Consider the following 7,126-nt stretch of genomic DNA (forward strand, 5'->3'; position numbering starts at 1 on the left):
TATAGCTTTCTCTTCAGTAGTAATGTGTAACTAGAATCCGAGGCAACTTTGTTACCGAGGCAATGGCTCGTGTATTGCAGAATCAAGATATTTCTTCAGTAATGATGGATAATACAATAATACAATTAGAATCCGAGGCAGTGGTTCGTGTATTTCAGATCAGTAATTAAATGTGTAATTTCTGTATTAATTAATGATTTCAGAAACGTTGTAGTGAATTGTATATAAAATTTGTAAGTACGACTTAATCATGAAAAAGAACAAAGGGATGAGATTGAAATAGATTACACCTGGTGTTACATACCCTTACGGTAATTATTATCTGTTTCAACAAAAAAAAAGAACCCCAAACAAAAAAAATCCATTTACTTTTTCCCTCTACATTTTCTCACATACACCAGAAATTTCGCATTTTTTACTTTTGAAAATGGCCTCGGCAGCTTCCATTGCGAGTTTTGTCGTAGCCCTCCTCGTGGGGCCCTCTCGTATACACGTACACACACACAGAGGCGCAAGGAGCGCCGTCGCAGGATATCAGTCTTCCTTCCCAGTGACAGTTCGTCATTTGTTAGTGTCTCGGGCACAGTTGGTGGAGCCCCGTGTCATGTGGGACAAAACAGCATCCGATCCCGCTCAGACTGCGCCCTCAACCTCCCTTCCCCGTTTTCAAAACGGTCACAGTCTGCGCGATGCGACGAACGGGGAGAACTATCATTAAGGTCCTGTCACGTCAATATGATATCTAGAGGGGAACCTCTCAACCCCCGAAAATACCCTCACTTCCAAAAGGGATTTTTTTTAATTTTCTATTATTTTTATTATACATTTTTTCAAAAATATTTGTGAAAGTTTAAGAAAATGAGGATGATAACGAGGAGAAAAAGTGAAAAATGTTCATTGAAAAAAGAAGCTTATTGGACGGAGTAATAAGCAATAAATCTCTGCGTCAATTTGACGTTTGATTTATGGTTAGTGGAGGCAGAGGGTACCGCTAAGTAAATAAGTCACTTTTCGTACGGTCCTCAATGGAGAGACTCGCGCATGCAAACTTATGTAAATTGAATCGAACGTGTCGGCGTATACTTATTTTCGAATCCTTATTTGCAATTATTTACATCTTATAACGAATCGAAATTAAAATTTCAACTATAATCTCTGTAGTATAAGAATACAAAAAAAATTCTTTCAATTCTAATTCAAATGAATTATTCATTCAATTCGAATCCAACCACTTTCTAATCACCATATAAATATGATAGTATTAAACAAAATACAATTTTCAAGTTAAAAATCAGACACAATTACATTTTATACGTTGCATACCTTGGATTATAACAGTTGTAATTTGTCATACCCCGAAAAACGTAACCCATCCGGTATCATATTCTGTGATTTAACAATGGAACCCCACGCTGATCTACGCCTGGTTGATGCATTATAACAAGCGACCCACTTGAAAATTACACGAAGATCCTGTCCGAGCTAAATTACATCGGTAAATGTGAAAAGGTAACAAAGAAAAAGTTAACAAGGGGAAAAAAATAATAAGAAATAGAATTAATATAAGGGGAAAATAATAAGGTTTCTTTGATTAACTTTAAAAATCTATAAAAAATCTATTTATAAATAAATTTTTTTGAAATTACTTAAATATATAAAGAAAACTATGTTCTTTGTGATTGTGAAATCCGTTTTGAAAAATCTTGTTTCATTCTTGAGATAAAATTGTTTTAATTCGATTCTTAAAAATTTAAAAAAAATTAAGGTTTCTTAGATGAATTTAAAAAATCTGTAATAAATCTATTTGTAATTCAATTTTCTTCAAATTAGCCTAATATGTAAAGAAAACTATGTTCTTTGTGATGGTAAAAACAGTTTTGAAAAATCTTGTTCTATTCTGGAGATAGAACTTTTTTAATTCAATTCAAATTTTTAACAATTTAAAAAAAATCAAGGTTTCTTTCATGAACTTTAAAAATCTGTGATAAATCTATTTGTAAACCAATTCTCTTGAAATTACTCAAATATATAAAGAAAACTATGTTCTTTGTGATGGTAAAATCAGTTTTGAAAAATCTTGTTCCATTCTTGAGATAGAATGTTTTTAATTCAATTAAAATTTTTAACAATTTTTAAAAAATCAAGGTTTCTTTCATGAACTTTAAAAATCTGTAATAAATCTATTTGTAACCCAATTTTCTTCAAGTTAGCTTAATATGTAGAGAAAACTATGTTCTTTGTGATGGTGAAATCCGTTTTGAAAAATCTTGTTTCATTCTTGAGATAAAATTGTTTTAATTCGATTCTTAAAAATTAAAAAAATCAAGGTTTCTTAGATGAATTTAAAAAATCTGTGATAAATCTATTTGTAATTCAATTATCTTGAAATTACCAACATACATAAAGAAAACTATGTTCTTTGTGGTGGTAAAAACAGTTTTGAAAAATCTTGTTCCATTCTTGAGATAGAACTTTTTTAATTCAATTAAAATTTTTAACAATTTTAAAAAAATCAAGGTTTGTTTCATGAACTTTAAAAATCTGTGATAAATCTATTTGTAAATCACTCTTGAAATTACTCAAATATATAAAAAAAAACTATGTTCTTTGTGATGGTGAAATCAGTTTTGAAAAATCTTGTTCTATTCTTGAGATACAATTTTTTTAATTCAATCGCAATTTTTAATAATTTAAAAAAAAATCAAGGTTCTTTCATAAAATTTAAAAATCTGTGATAAATCTATTTGTAACCCAATTTTCTTCAAATTACCCCAATATGTAAAAAAAGCTATGTTCTTTGTGATGGTAAAATCAGTTTTGAAAAATCTTGTTCCATTCTTGAGATAGAATGTTTTTAAATCAATTAAAATTTTTAACAATTTTAAAAAAATCAAGGTTTCTTTCATGAACTTTAAAAATCTATAAAAAGTCTATTTATAAACACATTTTGTTGAAATTACTCAAATATATAAAGAAAACTATGTTCTTTGTGATGGTAAAATCAGTTTTGAAAAATCTTGTTCCATTTTTGAGATAGAATGTTTTTAAGTCAATTAAAATTTTAATATTTTAAAAAAATCAACGTTTCTTTCATGAACTTTAAAAATCTATAAAAAATCTATTTATAAACACATTTTCTTGAAATTACTCAAATATATAAAGAAAACTATGTTCTTTGTGATGGTAAAATCAGTTTTGAAAAATCTTGTTCCATTCTTGAGATAAAATTTTTTAATTCAATCGAAATTTTTAACAATTTTTAAAAAATCAAGGTTCTTTCATGAAATTTTAAAATCTGTGATAAATCTATTTGTAATCCAATTATCTTGAAATTACCTAGACATATAAAGAGAACTATGTTCTTTGTGATGGTAAAATCAGTTCTGAAAAATCTTGTTCCATTCTTGAGATAGAATGTTTTTAAGTCAATTAAAATTTTTAACAATTTAAAAAAAATCAAGGTTTTTTTCATGAACTTTAAAAATCTGTGATAAATCTATTTATAAACACATTTTCTTGAAATTACTCAAATATATAAAGAAAACTATGTTCTTTGTGATGGTAAAATTAGTTTTGAAAAATCTTGTTCCATTCTTGAGATACAATTTTTTTAATTCAATCGAAATTTTTAATAATTTAGAAAAAATCAAGGTTCTTTCATGAAATTTAAAAATCTGTGATAAATCTATTTGTAATCCAATTATCTTGAAATTACCTAGACATATAAAGAGAACTATGTTCTTTGTAATGGTAAAATCAGTTTTGAAAAATCTTGTTCCATTCTTGAGATAGAATGTTTTTAAGTCAATTAAAATTTTTAACTATTTTAAAAAAATCAAGGTTTCTTTCATGAACTTTAAAAATCTATAAAAAATCTATTTATAAACACATTTTCTTGAAATTACTCAAATATATAAAGAAAACTATGTTCTTTGTGATGGTAAAATCAGTTTTAAAAAATCTTGTTCCATTCTTGAGATAGAATATTTTTAAGTCAATTAAAATTTTTAATAATTTTAAAAAATCAAGGTTCTTTCATGAAATTTAAAAATCTGTGATAAATCTATTTGTAATCCAATTATCTTGAAATTACCCAGACATATAAAGAGAACTATGTTCTTTGTGATGGTAAAATCAATTTTGAAAAATCTTGTTCCATTCTTGAGATAGAATGTTTTTAAGTCAATTAAAATTTTTAACAATTTAAAAAAATCAAGGTTTCTTTCATGAACTTTAAAAATCTATAAAAAATCTATTTATAAACACATTTTCTTGAAATTACTCAAATATATAAAAAAAACTATGTTCTTTATGATGGTGAAAAGCTTTTTGAAAAATCTTATTCCATTCTTGAGATCCTAGATTATAGAGAAATCTGTATTCTTTCCAGCCTTGGAAAATATAAATTCCTACTTGAGATACAGTCGAATATAATTTTTAAAATATCTTTATATAATTAATTATAACAGTATTTAATTATCATTTTAACATTAAACTTTAGACGATTACATAAAATAGCCCATTTACATTCCCCTATAATTTACTTTACACAACGCAATATCTAGATACTTTGATGATACAGTAATTTCCTGAATAGATCTTGCTCATACACAAACACTTTCTAAGCTTCAAGTTATAATTTACATTTAAACACGCACGATCGCCTGTGCTCGTAATATAAACAAATTATTAGTAAAAGCTAAGTAAACAAACTTGAGTCGTTTTACATAAAACTTTTTGATGAAATTTAAATTTTTAATTCAAGAATGAATTAATTTCTTTTTATTTAAAGAAAAATGGAAAGGTGGAAACCGAGCTTGTACAAGCCTGCCGATGCACGCAAAGCTCTAATTGGCGCGATCATTAATACCGGTTAAAACAAGTCCGGGGGTTGTATCCCCTCTCTCGCAAAGTCATTTGTATTAGTTACTTTTCCGGTCTTAATTTAATTATAATGCGTACCTTTAATGTTCTCTCCTTTAACCGTATAGTAACGTCATTGTTAATTTTTTATAAATATTAATATTAATATTTTCCACCTACCTTAAAAATGTTCACTGAAAAATTATCAAATGAAAAAAAAATAAGTCAGTTTTGTAACTCTTTATTTATCGTCATAATGGGTAAAGAAAGTTTCCTTTTTTATGTTTTGAACTTTTCTGGCAAAGAAAAATAAGACGTAAGACGGAAAAACGCGAAATAAGAGAAATAATAAACCGGAGGGGGATAAATAAAAGAGTCCCGTGGTCTTGAGAGCTTCTCGAATGAGTGCGGAAGGACCTCCGCTGGAAATAAATTATCGGACCCATAAATATTACCGCCAGCAGTGAGCAGTGTTCCATAGATTTTTCTCTTTTTTAAACCTGTTAAGCAAAAAAAACAGTAAATAATTGACAAAGAAAAACGAGAGTATCAAAAAAAAAATACTTAAGAATTACCTTTAAGAAAACTTTCTTCCCTTAAAATATTTAACAAACACATTATCATCCCTTTCTGTTGCTACAAAGCTATGTAATTATTCCACGTCAACAGTCTTTGCCCATTTCTATTCTTCCAACCTGAAAGGTATTCAAATGATTCAAACAGGGAGGTCGCCCTTTTGTATATAACCAGAAAACGTTTGACAATAAACCGTAAAAACGTGAGAGAATAATAAGAAGAACAAGAATTAGAAAGATGAGAACAATTCGGTTATAATCGTAAAGTTTTCAAAAAAAGAGTCTCTCGGAGCGACGTCGCCCAGATTAAATTATTAAGTCTAAAAACGCGAGGACGAGCATTTTTTTCTTTCAAGTTATGATGAATATTCATGCGAGGCTTAACCCTTTGTGTCCCAAGAAGTCAAACATTTTGAAACTTTGTGACAGAATTAAAACGCTATCAAAATACACTCAGTAAAGGCCTTTGGAATAAAATTTTAGCAAAATATGCAATCCCCCTATTTTCGCATAGTCTAAGTGTCAAAAAAGATGCTAATTCAAAAATTCCTGGAAATCGTGTTTATTGAAATTATGAAATAAAACTTATTTTAAATTGAAGCTTGAAGCTTTCTGTTTAAATCGATGTATAACAATCGATGGGTTGAATTAAAAAATATTGAGAAAAAGAGTATTGAGTTAAAACTAACATTTTCGAATAACCTAAAAGTGTCAAAAAAGATGCTAATTTAAAAATTCCTGGAAGCCGTATTTATTGAAATTGAGGAATGAAACTTATTTTAAATTAAAGCTCAAAGTTTTCTCGTTAAAATGATGTATAATAATTGTTGGGTTGGATTGGAAAAATATAGAGAAAAAAGAAGTTGAAATAAAACTTACATTTTCGTATAACCTAAGTGTATCAAAAAAGATGCTATTTTAAAAATTCCTGGAAGCTGTATTTATTGAAGTTAAGGAATGAAACTTATTTTAAATTAAAGCTCAAAGTTTTCTCTTTAAAATGATGTATAATAATTGTTGGGTTGGATTGAAAAAATATTGACAAAAAACATGTTGAAACAAAACTTACATTTTCGTATAACCTAAGAATGCCAAAAAAGATGCAAATTTAAAAATTTCTGGAAGCCGTACTTATTGACATTTAGGAATGAGACTTATTCTATATTAAAGCTCAAAGCTTTCTCTTTAATGTATAATAATTGTTGGGTTGGATTGGAAAAATATAGAGAAAAAAAATTTTGAAACAAAACTTACATTTTCGAATAACCTAAAAATGTTAAAAAGATGCTAATTTAAAAATTCCTGTAAGCCATATTTATTAAAATTAAGGAATGAAACTTATTTTAAATTAAAGCTCAAAGCTTTCTCTTTAAAATGATGTATAATAATTGTTGGGTTGGATTGGAAAAATATAGAGAAAAAAAAAGTTTAAATAAAACTTACATTTTCGTATAACCTAAGAGTATCAAAAAAGATGCTATTTTAAAAATTCCTGGAGCTGTATTTATTGAAGTTAAGAAATGAAACTTATTTTAAATTAAAGCTCAAAGTTTTCTCTTTAAAATGATGTATAATAATTGTTGGGTTGGATTGAAAAAATATTGACAAAAAACATGTTGAAACAAAACTTACATTTTCGTATAACCTAAGAATGCCAAAAAAGATGCAAATTTAAAAATTTCTGGAAG

At 27.3% G+C, this 7,126-nt stretch overlaps 1 long non-coding RNA gene across 1 annotated transcript; it reads right to left on the reverse strand.

Moving 5' to 3' along the window:
• Nucleotides 1-5,088: 5,088 nt before the first annotated feature.
• On the reverse strand, nucleotides 5,089-6,225 carry LOC139431547 (uncharacterized). Its single transcript, XR_011641629.1, has 2 exons — nucleotides 5,439-6,225; nucleotides 5,089-5,363 (listed from the first exon to the last, which is right to left on the reverse strand). It is a non-coding gene; the product is annotated as an uncharacterized lncRNA (long non-coding RNA).
• Nucleotides 6,226-7,126: the final 901 nt, after the last annotated feature.

Source organism: Onthophagus taurus, chromosome 10 (assembly GCF_036711975.1).
Source record: "Onthophagus taurus isolate NC chromosome 10, IU_Otau_3.0, whole genome shotgun sequence".
In the NCBI taxonomy this organism is placed as follows: domain Eukaryota; kingdom Metazoa; phylum Arthropoda; class Insecta; order Coleoptera; family Scarabaeidae; genus Onthophagus; species Onthophagus taurus.